Source organism: Leptonotus elevatus, chromosome 21, assembly GCF_054856555.1.
Source record: "Leptonotus elevatus isolate MCC_2025b chromosome 21, RoL_Lele_1.0, whole genome shotgun sequence".
Classification (NCBI taxonomy): Eukaryota; Metazoa; Chordata; class Actinopteri; order Syngnathiformes; family Syngnathidae; genus Leptonotus; species Leptonotus elevatus.
In genome coordinates this window covers 9,778,424-9,795,884 of record NC_141259.1, presented here as the reverse complement: position 1 = coordinate 9,795,884, position 17,461 = coordinate 9,778,424, and the positions used below count along the sequence as shown (strand labels likewise).

Here is a 17,461-nt window from a genome sequence, read left to right as displayed (position 1 = left end):
CATTACTTTGAAGACACAAAAAGAAGACACCCTCGACCATAATTTTGCCGAACGAAATCCTGCTAGCTTAATGCTAACACGAAAACCATAACCCGGCTAACCGAAATTAGCATCAATGTTATGGTGTTTATAAACTTTCAAACAACTGTTACATCAACACAAGAGAATACAATACTACTCGCAACAATATATTCTCTCGAGCCTGTGTGAAAAAATGCATATTAAAAAGGCAAAACTTTGTTCTTGTTATTAAAAAACATGTGCAGCCATGTCGAGCTGAAGACATCGCGCAACGGAAAAGGGACTTCCCTGGAGAAAGAATCACTATCATACCACATTTTCACTCCAAAAGGCAACAAGGGCGGGTCTTCACAGCTTCCCAGCGATAAGAAGAGGAGAAAGCAGTGGGAAAATGCTTGAGGACAGAAACAACTGTTTGGCATAAACGGTGAAGATTTGGCGCGTTGCATGGCTCGTCACATGCTCGGTTGTGTTGCTCATCCCCAAATGCATGTTCTTTACAAATGTGGCATGACTGAAGCAATACATGCAGTGCTGTTCATTTTGAGAGAAAAAAATGGATAGTTTCTATTTAAAATAAACATTATATTCCATATGTGACTTCCCTATTGCACTTTTTTTTTTCTTTTCTATTTCATATAGCTGGCTTATAAAGCAGTGCTTGCTCATAGTAGATTTATGGATCCCTCCAGGGTAAGAGAAACGTGCTCTGTAACCTCAACTATATGAAAACTGACCTGAAATAACCCCTGTTAGGATATGGCGCATTATATAAGAAATGTGTTTGGAAAATATTGATTTTTAAACAAAAGAAAATACTAAAAACAAGTAGAAACAGTAGTGGAAAAACCGGGAAAGATACAGTCATTTTATGTACTAGTGCGCAGAATTGTCTTAAAAGTGAGGACAAAGTACCGCGCCCAAGCACGCTTGCTGTTTGAGCGCAATCGTTCAGTACCCGAGTACGGTGCGGATAACCGGTGGGCCAGAGAACGGTACGGTAAGCCGCACATGCGCACAGCCGTGGCAGGGAATCAAACTCACGCCAACCTGCACCGAAGGCAAGTGACGGTAACCACTCCGCCACCCGGAGGGGAGGGGAGGGGAGGGGAGGGGAGGGGAGGGGAGGGGAGGGGAGGGGAGGGGAGGGGAGGGGAGGGGAATCAGGCTTCAGTACAGTACGGAAGAAATGGCCTAAGTGCACCCTAAGACTGTCATCATCAATAATGCATTACATGGCAACCACAAAAGGTGTTACATATAACGAGGTATAAACACATGTGATTTTAATGTTAGATGTATACATCTGATAGCTTCCTGCCTAAAGCTGAACTGTGGAGTGTATACTGAACCTTCAATGAACCGAGCACACTTATACACAATGTATTGCTGCCAGCACGCTTTTAAAGAGGCATTACGTTTAAAAGCATCATTTTCCTCGTGTATAATTCGCCAGCTCTTTTACTCTGTATGCCCAGAGAAAGTGCAGGTTCAATTGCACGAACCTTGGACTGAAGAGCTCGAAGATAAACCGAAACTAAAGGCAAACAACAGATAACCTGAGCCACAGAAGTCCGAAAAATTATATTATAATGATATCAGTTGTGGCGGGGCTACGCTGATTTACGACCCCCATGTTAATTAATCCTTTGCGTCACTATTTGACATTGTGCATTCAATGCGTGACGTGTTTCCTAATGAAGATCCATCATTTTTAATCCGAATTACACTCCTGTGAAATTTTCCGTCCATTTTACTGTAAGGTTTAGGAGCCTATCCCAGTTGATTGACTATAATTACAATTAAAAAATTAAGCTGGTGTTCAGAAAAATGAAGTACTACTTACATAAATCCCGAGCATACTTCCCTCACACTACTTTGTATTTTGCATGTTCTACTGTGTTTTTCTATTCTTTTCTTGGATTGTCCAAATGGTTACATGCGGCGCTGACTCATGGTGAGATGTGCTTAGATAAGATGTCAAGGCTCATTGCATCAAGTGCATGTCGCTTCCAGTTGGACTCAGTTTCTATATAGTGATGTTCTGTGCATGCAAGGTAAAGTGTTTTCTGTCATTGATACAAATTAGCCGCGGTTCGGGGTTCCAATCTTGGTCACATGTTTGAACGGTCTCTTGCGTGTGTGGTTTTTCATCTTTCACTATTGACATGAATGCAAATTTCATGAATCGGTGCAAGTATATTAAAAATAAATACATAAAAATAAAATAGCATTTTTGTAATATATATTTAAATTAGAAAATATTTTGGCGACAATTCTTGGTTCCATTCAATAGACATTGCACTCCTCCTACTGTTATGTGCACTTTGGCCACTTGAGGGCAGTAGAATACACATAGAAACAAGCATTGATTACACTGGTCAACAGCAAATTTTAATCAGTGATGGCTTTATGTGTTCGTAAAAGTATTTTTAATGCTGTTTAAAAAAAGGTGTCTTCACTTTTTTTTTCCCTAGCACATATTTGAATTGTTTTTGCTTTTAAAACTCTTTCACTGCCATTGACAAATTTAGACGTCAAAAATTAATTTGAACTATTTATGTTCGTTTAATTTTTTTTCCCACTTTTAACAAGAGTATGAAAACCTAGAACATTTAGAACAGATATAAAATTTGTGATTAATCGTGAGTTAACTATTGAAGTAATGTGATTAATTAAAATTAAAATTTTAATCGCCTGACGACCTAATTTATAATAATCTTTTTTCAAAAACCAAATTTTTAATAATCTGTTCTTTTCTTTTTAAAATAATCTTCTTCTTTTTTTAAAGAAAAGTTGATTAAAATTAGGGCGTCAGGCGATTATTAAAAAAATATATAATTAATCGCATGACTCCAATAGTTAACTCATGATTAATCACAAATTTTATATCTGGTATAAATGTTAATTTTTTTTCATACTCTTGTTAACAAAAGTGAAAAAAAAAATGAACTTATAGAAATAGTTCAAATGAATTTTTGACGTCTATAGCCGTCAATGGCAGTGAATGAGTTAAGTTTGATGTAGAAAAGCTTGCGCAATATGGATTTTACCACGCATTGTAATTTATAGCTATGATGTTTGAGAAAAAAAGTCCAGCTGTTCCTGAAACTAACTCTGAATTCATAAATATGACTACATCACATATTATATTATGAAAAACTGATTTAAAAAAAAAATAATTAAATAAAAAAAATACAAAATAAATCACCCCGTCAAAATTCTACACACAAAAACACCCATAATGATAACATGAAAATTTTCTCCTAAATATTTGCGAAGTTATTGAAAATAAATAAACAAATAAATAAATCACATATACGTAACTATTCATTACTTTTCTTCAACACTTGCTCCTTTCACTTTCAAGCTCCCTTTGGACGGGGATCGTCTGCGCGCAGCCATTTTCCAATGTCTCCAGAGACATCTCTGGGATCAGTCTTAGCGGTTCACAATATCTAACATTTACAAATGACGGAGGTCACTGTACTCGTTGGGACCTTCAAAGCAGCAGAAATCTTTTTGTCCTTCGAGACAATCTTGTCTCCAGACGATTCCTTTGACTTTATGCTTGGTTTATGTTGTGACATGCACGGTCGACTGAAAAATGTACACGAGACGTCTTCGTTTTTTTTTCATTATTTTTTTTTTCATTTGTATTTGTATTTGGAATAAGACTGCACTGTGAATACACGACAAGGTTACAAACTTTTTAGAATGTACTCTGTTCAAGGATCATTCTCCACTCTGGTATCTGGTGGTGTGGCCGGAGTGTCGCAAATGATCACTTTTTCAATGTAATCATTGAATGTGACCTTGGCTTGAAGAGAGTACATACTTTGTATAAACATGGCGATAAAACTTAATAAATCTCTCTCTGGATAAAGTCACAGACAATGTGACTCTGTACAACTCACCTTGTCACGTGTAGTTTGGCCCTCATTTGCCAGCTTTGAGTTTATTCGCTTTGAACCCGTGGCAAACTGCATAAAGGTTGTTCATTATTTGATCATTTATAGTAAATGTCTGTTGAGCTGAAGGTGGGGGGGGACAACAGAACCTACAAAGATGGGGCTGAGTGTATGATAAAAACAAAGCATACTACAATACTGAGCTCTCTCGGGAGAAAATAATAATAATAATAATAATAAAACGATGCATACTTGTGTAAAAGTTTATTCGAGGTACCAGATGATGAGTGTGAATGTGGATGACAAGAAAAAGGGCCAATTTTCTACCTTTGTTGAATTCATTTTCAATGTCATACTGACACTGACATCTCCTTTTGTACGGTATTATTATTATTTTTTTCCTATAAAGAGCTCAGTATTGTTCATTCGGAAATGTCATCATCATTGCTCATTATTTATTTATTTTTTATTTTTATTTTTTTATATATATATATATATATATATATATATATTTTTTGTATGTGGGTGAGTACGTGTATGTGCGTGCGTGCGTGTGTGCGTGCGTGTATTTGTTAGCTCACCAAAAACCTATTAGAAAAAATCCCATACCGTTCACCTAAACCGAACACCGCCGTCAGGAGACCCGAGGGGACCAAAGAAAACCAAAGAAGGTTATATAATAATAATAATAATAATAATAAAAGGAAGCATACTTGTGTAAAAGTTTATTCGAGGTACCAGATGATGAGCGTGAATGTGTCTGACAAGAAAAAGGGCCAATTTTCTACCTTTGTTGAATTCATTTTCAATGTCATACTGACACTGACATCTCCTTTTGTACGGTATTTTTAGCGAGCTCAATAAAATGTCTCGGCTCAGGTTGGAGAGCAACTGCATGTCTATCAAATGGAAAATTGTTAAATGGGTGACTGACTGAGGCAATAATGTGAAAATGTGCTTCGGGGGCTTGCAGGCACAACATAACATATTATTTGGAAAAATGCTTGAAATTTACCATGGTTTTTTTTAATCCCGTTACAGCATATGCGCAGACAAATATTGCAAGCAAAATGATGCAAGCTTTAAATTCCTTCAAATTTGTCCTAATGCAAATACAATAACAGAGAATTTAAAAAAAGAAGAAAAGAATTGTGGCTTTCTGTTGTTGTTTTACGTGAGTTTTCTCCTTATATCGTGATAATTGTTGTATCACGAGGTTCATTATGTGATAATATCGTTACATTTCTACGAGTAACCGTACGGCACATTTGAACAACGCTTTGTGTTTCCGAACGGTCCGAGTGAAGCACTGCGCACTCGGAGCGTATTTCCAAACATACCTCCGAATTTAGATTTTGGGTGTGAGTCCGAAATGTTCTCGGTCTCGGTTTTTGTAGATTTTTTTTTTCCCAAAAAAGCGACTGATACTCCACAGCTTTTTTTTCTCTGTTTTATATTACATTTCTTGACTGGACCGAGTTAATAACCGCAGAGCCTCTTGTACATTATACATTATATAATATACATATACATGTGATTTTGCCTTTTCTTTTTCTATAGTCTGAAAAATACGGTAATCCATGCAGTTCAATCCAATCTTTGTGTCCAGATGCTGGCAACACAGCAGTGCTTGTATTAGTTATTTCCCCACATCATATTCACGTAGCACATCGTGTTGTAAAGCAATGGGGTGCCCCCTGCCCCCCCCCCCCCTTTCTGGTACAGCATCAATTCTCTGACAAGAATCAGATCCTTTTCCTGGTGTGGTGGCTCTGCATTTACTTTATTTGAAGAGAAACTTAAATGGAATAATCTCGTAGCAAATAACATGCTCGAAGGCAACTGCGCTTTCTTGGCCTGAGAAAGAGAAAAGAAAAAGTACAATGTTGTGTGCTGAATTCAGAGATTAATTTTAATAGGAATTGAGGTCAAGGGGACAGAAGAATGAAGCAGACCAATAGCCTCCAGATGTAATTCTCCTCTAAAGCGGAAAGTGGCTTCGTGCAATGAGACGACGGTGGGAAAAAATCAGTCCGCCTTCATTGGAAAATCTATCCTTTTAAATTATGCATGGCTTTCCGATATTGCTGCAATTTAAAAAGGTATATAGTGAAGACGCATGGATAGGAAATGCAGATGAGTTCTACTTTGATTCCAACATTCTGTGAGCTACACAACGTGCACACACTTGGCTTTGCCTCATTAATGTTTAAATGAGTTTGGTGTATAATGAGAGGGCATTTTTCTGTTAAAGTACTGGTTTTGCGGATATTTAGTGTAGCTATATTATTTACAGGGTCATCAGGTCCATCCATATGCACAAGATACCACGAAAGTGACTATGTTACCATTCTTTGGTTATTAAAAAAAATAATGCTATATATATATATATATATATATATATATATATATATATATATATATATATATATTATATTATATTCAAAATATGTTGTCATCTTCTAAAATTGCAATTACAGGTGGCAAATCCAGGTCCTGAAAGTAAAAACCCTGTCACAGTTTGGCTTTAGCCCCTGGTGCTAGCTAGCTAGCTAGTTAGCTTCCTAGCAGGTAAACGAGCACCATTGGAGATAGCTAGGGAGATAGCTAGCTAGCACCAGGGGCTAAAGCCATGTTTTGTTTGGCTTTAGCCCCTGGTGCTAGCTAGCTAGCTCCCTAGCAGGTAAACGAGCACCATGGGAGCTAGCTAGGGAGTTAGCTAGCTAGCACCAGGGGCTAAAGCCAAACTGTGGCAGTGTTTGACTGAGTGTGTGTGACTCTCTGGACCTGGATTAGCCACCTCTAATTGCAATTGAGCTTTTAATATATATGGGGGTAAAAAAGTGGACATCAAGGATATCGAATAAATGATCAATTACATCAATCACCTGTTTTCTAAAGCTGCGCTGTGATTGGTTGTTACCCGAGCCCTGTGCAACTGTGATGTCATTTTCACCCGACAGCAAGTGGCAAAATGGCCGCCCCCTGAGATGGATAACAACGGCTGGATTTTTTTTCATAACTCATCTTCCACAAATGTAATATTAATCAGAATGTCATGTTTAGACTAGTGAGGTCACATATAACATATTATTGTCAAAAAAAATGTTTGGGTTGCCTTTCAATTTAAAATTTTAATACAACTGAACTTGACTTGACAAGTACACTATACTAGAGTTAAAGATGTTTAAGTCACTGTAACATTTAAAACCTACGCAAAATGAAATACACATAAGCACAAAGCCAAAAATAAGTCCAACTAAAAGCATCCTCTCAAAGCCTCCTTCAAAAAGACCCTTGCAGTTCGAATAAATTAAAACCGCTGATCACCACTTCAGACAAACGTTAAAAATAACACTCACACCTACTAGCAATTTAAAGTCTGTAATGAACCCAGAAAGCATGTTTTGGCCTGTGGGAGGGACTTGCCGAAAGGAAGCCATAGCGAAGACTAATGAGCTTGTTTTTTTTGGGGTGGGTGTTTATTATAGTCGGGTGGGCTCAACTCCGTTTCTGGTTGTGATTTAACTTGTTTTGATAGAAAGTGCTCATTTGCTCACAGGGGCGTGCAAAGCGGGGCTGGGGAGGACCACAGGCATCCACCTGAGGGGGGCATCCACAGCCACCTGCTCACCCCCCATGAAAAAAATCCAATGGTCAGCCAGACCAGTAAATCACTCGAAAGCTCTCCACTGTGAGACAAACCTGCTAACCACTAGCAACATTACTAAAAATAAAAAATAAAAAAAAATAAAAAATGAATGAATGAATCAAATGCTGTTGTAGTTACTGTTTGAAATGATTCTACTGTATATTTATAGAGCACATTAAAACAACCACTACTGTTTTTTTTTTTTAAGATGCAACCCAGAGGCCCCCCAGAATTGAACCCTGTGGAACACCATGAATTCATATTGCACACTTTCACTTTCTTTTGTGTGTGTGCTCGACACAGTTATTATGAAGGGATTTTAAAATAGAGGCCTCAAGACCTTTCTTTTTAAAAAGGCCTACTGGTCTTTTATTTTTTTTACTTTGTTAGATTTTATGGTTTTCAACTGTTTTATTCACTGTAATTTGTTTTAACCCTCACGTGTAGCACTTCCTTTGATTTGATTTCTTTCTTTGAAATTTAAAGTGCATTACAAATTAAATGTATTATTATTATTATTATTAGTAGTATTATAAATCACACAACGTACCATCACATCAGTCACAACTTCACAAGTCGACTACTGTGCGCACCAAAGTCCCTACAGCACAGCCAATCATAGGAGTCGAACGCAGATTAGAACCGCTGCAGTTTAATTACGGAAAAAAAAATCTCTGGATAAATAAGTAATATATAGTGAGGGGGCGCTTTTTTTATTTTTTTAAAGAGATAGATAAATCACTTGGTTTTGGCTTGGGCATCTTAATGAAAGGTATTAAGGATCCTCAGTGGGAATTTCTTTAATTGCTCAATTTTATTGCCTTCATCACGCCGGATCAAGCACTTATACTTATTTATGTTTCAAGAGTTGGAAAGTGTACCAATTTGTTCTGCTTCATAAGCTGTGAATGATTTATAAGGTGTGATTTGTCTGAGTTGGAGCCATCTTTTTTTTTATGCATCCAAAGAGAGATTTTAACAGCCATTTGAACACCTGGTGGCAGATGGAAGAATAATGCTCTACCCTTGATATGTATTCTGTTCATTTTCCATGCACTCGTGGAAAGTAAGTTCTGGGTCCAATTCACTGTACACGAACGTAACACTCGTACAAAAGAGTGTCATTTAAAATATTTTCAGTTTTGTGTACTTTTGTGTCACTCCACATTAAATCAACAAATTTCAGGGTTGTCAGATAAAGCCAAAGACTCCACTAGGCTTCTTTCTTTTTTTTTCTTCTTGCAATCTGCAGGCCAGCGAGGTTCTACATTCCCTCACTGCTGCACTTGTCATTGACTGTCATGCCGTCCTGCAGTCTGATGAGTCAGACTCGATCTGAAAGAATACATTTTGTACAAAAAGTTGTATAAGAAGCACAGCGTATTCTGTGCCAACAATGTGTATTACCTTGAACTGTGGAAGTCAAGAATGTTTCAATTATAGAAACTTTGGAAAAGTGCAGTTATACAACTTTGCCATATATCGCCTGCGGTACATCAATTGGAGCAGTTCGGAATCCATGATTATATATGTGATTAACTCTTTGACTGCCAGACGTTTTCAGAAAAGGGATGCTGTGGGTGCCAGCCGATTTAAGCATTTTGACTGATCTTTCAAGGTCCACAGAAAATTTTCTGTTTGGACTATGGAAACACACATACTACCAAAAGATTGAACTCTCATCTTTCATCAGGAAAAAAAAAGTTTGTTTCTACCTTATTCCGTTCTTCAGTAATCAACAATAGAAAATGGTTAGTTTCACCCAAATGCTCTTGTTTTGGACCAAAATACGGAGAAATCAAGCTTTTAGTGAAACGATATTATTTCATGCACTCTAGTGAATTTGACACTTTTTTTTTCCATGAATGATGCCACAAACATCTAAACAGTGCTTTACTTATGTAAAACACTACCACCAACAACGAAAAAAAAAAATTTTGATAGCAAAATACGTTTTACATTCAACAGTGTAACAATTTGACAACAATGTGCTCTTTAGTATTAGTCGATGCTTTACGACTACTCTTCATCGTCCGATTGAACGTCCGCTTGTGCAGAAGTGCTCGTTTTCCGCCATTAGCATCGCTAGCCGGTGAGCCTTTACGACGTGATCATAGCCGCCGCGTCAACGCTTCCAACTTCGGCGTCAAGCTCGGAGTCACCATCATCATCATCGTCGTCGTCATCAATGCGCTGTTTAGCATTAGTCGATGCTTTTCGTGTTTGAAAAAAATGCTCAAGCGTGAGCTGCTTGCAACCGGTCGCCATTGTTGCTTCATCAGCCATTGTCCCCTCAACACTCTAGCTCCACCTCACGTCTTCTACTGACGCCCACCCAATCTTGTCCAAAGAGAGTCATCGCTGCCATCTAGGGGCCAAAACTAGTCATTATACTAACTAGATCTGCTTGATACTTTCAGCACAGCTGGCCAAGGCTTTCCTCCACCCGTTTCCAAAAAAAAAACCCACAAAAAAAACATAGTGAACATCTTTTAACGTCTTTGGCGCCCCTCCGTAGGATTTTACTAAACGTTATTTAACGTTTTTGGCAGTAAAAGAGTTTAAAAAAAACATTAAAATATATACTCACCACCAAAGCTGATAATTAAATGTCTTAATGTGTGCAGATCAAGACTGCTATGTTATACAAGCCACATTTTGCTAGCTCTGACCAACCAATCAGAGGACAGAACAGGGTCAGTCCTGGGCAGATTAAATTGACACGGCAACACATAGAGGCCGAAATCTGATTGGACGACTTCCACATGTACAAAGTACAGGAAGGAATGCAGCCGAGAGAAACAACAGGAATAAATGGATACAATTCCAACAACTATTAAAATAAAGGTTGTAAATGTACGTAAGTAATTCTGATAGTGTTTCTGCTGCTATCTAAACACACTTCGTTTTTTCTGTTATCAAAGAAATTAATCATAGACGTAGACAGCCGGAACATATTTTCCACTTTCTTCTCAGTAGCCGATCTGTATAACCAGCACTATTATCTGAGCGCAAAGGGTAAATGCCATCTAGTTATGGCTCTGATGTGAAATTTTTAGCGGTGTCTAGGTATAAAAGAGGCCATAGACTTTAATGTGTGTGTTTAGAAGACCAACTACACCAATACTGCTGTTTCTTCCCTTCTGGAAAAGACAATAGTGAGAAACATCAATGCTAATTTTTTATTTTTTTTTAGCCTGTCTCTGACGTTTTGAATTGTGTGTTAGCATTAAGCTAGTGGGCTTTTCACAAGACAGCGTTAATATGTTTTGGTTAAAATTCTCTTTAGTTAAAGTAAACTAAACTAAATAACTTTATGGAGCATTTATTTAATATCAAGTATAGCTATCCAGCTTGTGGTCCATACTAGTAGTGTTAAAAACCCATAAAAAAGAAAAAGAAAAGATTGCTTAAATCCATGCGATATAGAGGAAGTTCACTGTATAATTATAGTTTCCATGCGTGTTCTGCTGACGTTTTGCAAGTGTTGGCGTCACGAGTGGGTCATTAAATCAATGCTTTCTTGCAAGTGCTGCCACTGTCGAGGATTAATTCATCACTCCGGCATGAGTGCAATGACTGTTACAGTGCGGCAACGAGTTCTTCGACATTCATTCCGTATAAAATGCAAATTCTATTTTTATGCTGTCATTTTAAAGACTTTACCATTTAAAGATGAAGAGTGAGTGCTAAATTGATGAATACACAATGAAAGTGCCCAATGACATGAAAAAAAAAAAAAGGCATTTCTGTGCATTTTTTTAATCTTTTGGTTTCTTTTTCTTTTGTTCCTTAGTTTGCCCTTAATTAAAACCAAAGAAAATGTTAATAATAATTACATTTTAATTTTCATTTCTTCCATCATATATTCTTCATTACATAACACCAGCATTAAGCACCATTCTCAAGGATGGCATTTATTGATTAAGTTATTTACTAGCTGATACAGATCGCAAACATTTTTTTGGGGGGTGACCTTTTCTCTACAACTCTACACCATAACATAACATAACATTATACAGTATTGCATGCAGGTTTGGATTGTTGCTATTGTCTGTTACTCAGTTCATGATTCCTGAAAAAAATGCAGTGAATACTTTCAACATGATTCATTTCTTGAAGGCATTAGGGAGCGACCAAACCATAGAAAAGGAGTTCCAATGTAAATAAATGTACATAGCGCATATGAGATCATTTAAAAAATATTGCAATAGATGGTAATGGAGTAAACCAAGATGTACTTCTCAGCCATAAAAATATACATGTCATTATTTGTTTGCCACAAATGTTTTTTGACGATGACAAGAAATCGTTTAATTGTGAAAGTGGATTTTTTTTTTAAACCTTTTTAAACACGTGCCTGTCCAGTTCTGATTAATTCTGCTATAGTACTTTATTGCCATCTAGTGGTGATAAATGAGAATTGGACAAACTATATTTCAGTATACTTAAAAAAAAATGCATATACTAAGATTCTATTTATACAATTTTGCAACCATCCGTCCATTTCTTAATGTTTATTCTGTTCCGGGTGAAGGTGAGTAGGAGCTTATCCCACGGCAACGACTTAATCTGACTTCCAATAGCGAAATTCTTGTTTTGTTTTTTTTATACCCCCCAGATCCAATCATTCAAAATATACAATTCAACCTCTTCAGTGTCAACGTGGGGGGGAAAAAATGGCCCTTATAATTCCATTTTCAAGTATCCAGCAGCATCTCCCTAACATCATTAGTGGATGCTCAGTTGTCATGGTGACTGCTTCATTGTCATGTGTCCTGTGTAGAACTCAAGTCACACTGCAAGGTGACGGCACCTAAACCTTTCTCTCCCTTGAATGACAGCTGTGTTCTCCATCAATTACTACACTGAGTTAATAGTTTTGTTCATATTAAGCCACTTATGAGATTCCGCGTCTCCAGCTTGGACTCTCCTTGGACGTGATTAATGACATTGAGGGAGGAAGTAATTAAATGCACCGACTAATGAATGGAGCTGTTTATTGACTTGAAGTTTCATCAATTACGTTTATTATTTCAACAGCACGTTTTCGTGAGCAGTTTAAACAAGGTCCAGTTGGCCCAGCATTGTTTCACTACCATGGCAACTGGAAAAGGAAATTAATGAATGAGTACAATTTAGCAAAAACAAAAAAAGTATTCCGTTTACAGATAGAAATGACAGAAACAGAAAGCAGAGTCAGCAGGTACATTTTATTTGTTCTAATCGGGCTTCATAAATACTCTAATCATCTTTCACTATTGAAATGAATGGAAATCCCATTAATCAGTGCCAAACAACACATATTTTTGAATTATAAAAAAATAGCACTCTAAAATATTGTACTTTATAAAATCATACACTCATACAGTATTAGCATAATTAACAGAGGTGGCAAATACAGGTCCAGAATTTAAAAACCCTGCCAGTTTGGCCTTGGCCCCTTGTACTAGCTAGCTAGCGCCCTAGCAGGTAAACAAACACCCGGGGAGCTAGCTCGCACATGGGGATAAAACCAAACTGTGGCAGGGTTTTTACTTTCTGGACCTAGATTTGCCACTTCTGATAATTAATTTTAAAAATCGTTTTTTAGCATACTCCTTCTGGTATGTGGGGCTTTGAGAGAATAAACGTTTAGCTGCGTTAACTCTGAGTCACCACATGGTGTCGCTACTACAGGGGCAGAGCGGCGAGCCCTTTAACCGTCAGTCAGCTGCTGAAACCTGATATTCCACGTTACCTCTGTAGAGGATATGCTGCCACAGTAGGCACAGATGACGGCATATAAGAGGAAGATGTGTGTTAATGCGGATGAATGATCACCGTACTCCTTCAATATTTTGGAAAGTGCAGCACAATTTATATTCACTGTCACTGTCTGTGACCTTTTAGTGATCGCACATAAAAGAAGCAAGACTCGTTGATATTCATGGCATGTCAGATGTCATGTTCATGCTTTTTATTTTATTTTATTTTTTTTTATTCTGTAGCACTTTGAGATCGTGCTGATGAAAAGTAGACTATAAATTAAATATATTATTAAATTATTAAATCTATTACTCTAAAAAATATATATATTATTATTATTATTGTCACTTCAGGAACCATTTTGCAATGGTACTGGTCGTGGTTGAAGGGCTAATTCTAGAATGTAGGTAATAAAAAAATTAATAAAACTTAGCAAGATAAATTAAAAGATTAATCAAATAATATTCTTTCCGACTTCCGGGTTTTACACATCAGCGCCGTTTCTGGCCACATTCCAACACTCGCACCACCACTCTTGGGCCCCCCAACCGCGCGCTCCCGCTCATCGGCGGGAGGGCGTCTCGGCTATTTTAAATGAATTGCTACTTTAAGGCCATACTAGTCAGCCAAAAGTGGCACTAGTAGTGGAAACAAAACAAAACAGTTGAACACTGAATTGTCTTCCTGTTGACGACAAAGCGTACATGAATTTTACTCGTCAAAAGGCTTTCAATAGAAGAAGTTAAAATGGTATATGAGCACATCTACTTCCGTTACTCGAGCTCTTTTAAAAAACAAAGTGATTAATGATGACGGCATAATGATGTTGTCATGGAGGCAAAGTTAATGGCTCATTCATGCGCAGGACAATGGGGGGGGGGGGTGGGTGTCGGTTGATATCATGCTCAAGTGAGCATCAACAACTGTAACACCAGAGCTGAGCCGCCTACGAATGGAAATGATGATGAGGACAGATGGAAACATAACCTCATTGGTGAAGGAATAATTGAATTTTTTTTTTTGGGGGGGGGGGCAGGGGGGGGGGTAAAAGGGCTCAGCCACTGTTGTAAATAAAACGTTTGACAATATAAATAAATAGGCATTAACACAGTTTTCCAGGCTGGCCTACCAAATAAAATACAATTCAATTGGCATTGTGTCACTCCTTCTGGTGGGCGTGCCTTAGCCACCAGGGGGCAGTATAACACATACAGATCGCTTTGTACAGACCGTGTGCACGATTTAGATGACAGAGAAGACAGTCTCAATAAAGTTGCAATAATATTAGTCATTTTTTTTCACAGGAATGCGTTGCAACCACCACTTTTCAAATATGAAATGTTTAAATGTGAATAATTACCACATCTGTGGCGTTTTGAAGTGTGTGTTAGCATTAAGCCAGCAATTTTTTTTAAATTAACATAGTTTGGTTAAATACATACGCAACCTAAATTTCTTTGTCTTCGGTTTACATTAACCTCAACTGAGAGTGATAATAAACAACTTTAGGCAAAGCTTTAAGTATGGTGGCCCAAAAGGGCCAATAATGTAATGGCGGAACCAGGCAGAGAACAGCAAATCCTACATAATCCATCAATATGAGGCTGTTGAGATACATTTATAAGGAGGTTCAGGATTCATAAAGAGAGGATCAACTGGGCTCAGAGAAAAGCAGCTGATATTAGATTTGTATTCGATTCCTCGATAACCCGACCCTTAAAATGGATCCCAACACTGCAGTGCGTTTGGTGTTAACATATGCGTTTTGACCCTCACATCATTAGATCAGCAGCAGCCGCTTTGAAATATTCTCATGCCTCTAATTATGCATATTACATCATTAAACCCGCTTATTAATTCACATGACCGTGTCCGTTCATCATTTTGCTACTTAATATTAGAAGACCTGAAAAATTTAGCATTGCTTCAACAAAATAAAACTTTATTTGTTTTCCTTACAAAATAATCTCTGAATATGATTTTACTGTGCCCTCAATGTTAAATCCCCAAATGTCCTTGAAGGCACCAACCCTGCCATCCAATCAGAGTGCAAGCCACTGCGCAGAATCACTTGTTGCGAGACTGAGCCCAATGGTGGTCCTGTAGAGCGGCTTGTCAATCAGATGAAACAGATCATTTAAAAAAAATTAAGGAGGTAGGAAGCACTTTAGACAGGCTAACGGAAAGTAGCATAAATGTTACTGTAATTAAAAAACAACTTTAAAGCATATGAAGCAGTAATATATACAAACAGAGCATAAAACAATACATACAGGTACATATTTGCTTGCTCTTTGGGAAAACAACTATTACTCTGGCTCAGTTGGGGACCTTCTCCGCCTCGCTTTGTGTTAATTACACTGCTCGTCTTCCCGTTGAGCTGCCTGGCATTTTGTGGCACAACTTGGTATGTACACCGAAGGCACACAACTTTAAATTCTGACTTGCCTACTTTGTTTTTTTTTCTATAATTAAAATAAAACACATTTTTGATTTTGAAGTTCTTGTATTCAATCTGAGCAAAAGCGTTGTCTGTGCATAACTTAATGAAACCATGGCAACATGCTCAATGAAAGCGCTCAAGGACAATGTTGAGAAACACATTTCATTTCACACATTTTCAGCCAAGGAAATGACACTTTTTTTTATTTAATTTACTAAGACAGTTCAACAAAACATGACCTGCCTGATCCATCTGCAGATTTTTTGAAAGAAGGTTTATTGTCATTGCTGTGAGCAAGTCCACAATTGCAGACACAACTCGACTTGTGTGTGACTAAACAAAAGTATGCCTGGGAAAAGAATGAAAAACCATTTGGGCATCACGATTACATCTTACCTGGAAGAGTTTCTGCAAGTCAGGGGACTTTATTGGCACTTGCTTCCTGCTTCAGACACCAACTTGGTAGGGGCTTCTGGACGCAGACCCTAAACAAAACATTGTGGTTAAATACGTATTATTATAATTGCATTGTAAAGAGGTGGCAAAAACACTTAACACTCTGTATTTATGTAGAAGTGCATATTCTTTGGGAGGGGGAAGGCTGGTAAAAGTAGGAGTATGGATTCTCCTGTACTTAAATAAGAAGTATGGGGAAAAAAAGAGTACGTCTTTTTATACACAGCATGTGCACTTCAAAAGAGTGTGAGTAGAGGCTGCATCCGCCACCTCTGACAATTATTAAGTCCGCCCTGCACCGAACACCAGGCCAAAATACATGTTGGATTTACTTTCCTATGACTTTTACCTGCGGGGTGTACGCGTTGGCAGTTGCTCCAGTGAGCCGCTGTGTCAAGCCATTCAATTTATAGTGCAGTACATCGTTCACGCAGGTTAGTTGAAACTCACTTTAAAGTGATGGCCACTGAGCGACACCACTGACCTGCAGCTAACTGCTATCCATAGCAGTACAAATACATAGATGACGCTGCGGCGCAGATTCGTACGCCAACGCAGCCACCATATTGAATGTGTCAAATTTGCTTAATGTTTTAAATTGTCTTCCAAATAGTGTTTATGTAAATTAAGAAGTAATTCGGCAACGAAAACAACGTAGCATATGTATTTTTGAATCTGATTATTAAAAATAAATGTGTGTGTGTGTGTGTGTGATTAACGAAATAAAAGGGAATCGCTTGTCTTACAATTTACTGTACTTTATTTGCGTTTACGTTACCTTCCTGTGCAGATTTAACACATTCAATATGGCGGTCGCGTTTACGCTTAGGGTGGAGTCAAACGTCAAGAACAGTAAACACTGAACAGGGCGCAATTTTATGACGTCACCAAAACTAAGAACAAACAATGGCACAACGATCAATAATTTTGGCAATTATGTAAGAAACGGCCACAGTCATCTACTTAATGCAAGACACGCTGATATGTTTAAATAATATTTTATTAAACATATTTTAACATTTATATTTATTTTAGCCCTAATTGTGTTGGTAGTCATGATTTTAAGTGTTCCTAATAAAGTGGCCATTGTGTGTATATCTATCAATGTACAGTTGTGATATAGTTGGCTGTTATAGAATAGTTGTTAGTTTCAAACCAGTTACAACTTGATGATGAAGTAATAATAATAATAATAATAATAACTATCTATCCATCCATCCATTTTATCGC

At 37.5% G+C, this 17,461-nt stretch overlaps 1 long non-coding RNA gene across 1 annotated transcript; it reads right to left on the bottom strand.

The window, feature by feature from the left end:
* Positions 1–14,419: 14,419 nt before the first annotated feature.
* Positions 14,420–16,729, bottom strand: LOC147155780 (uncharacterized). The gene is made up of 3 exons (XR_015092164.1): positions 16,581–16,729; positions 16,172–16,260; positions 14,420–15,443 (listed from the first exon to the last, which is right to left on the bottom strand). It is a non-coding gene; the product is annotated as an uncharacterized LOC147155780 (long non-coding RNA).
* Between the last annotated feature and the right edge of the window lie 732 nt (positions 16,730–17,461).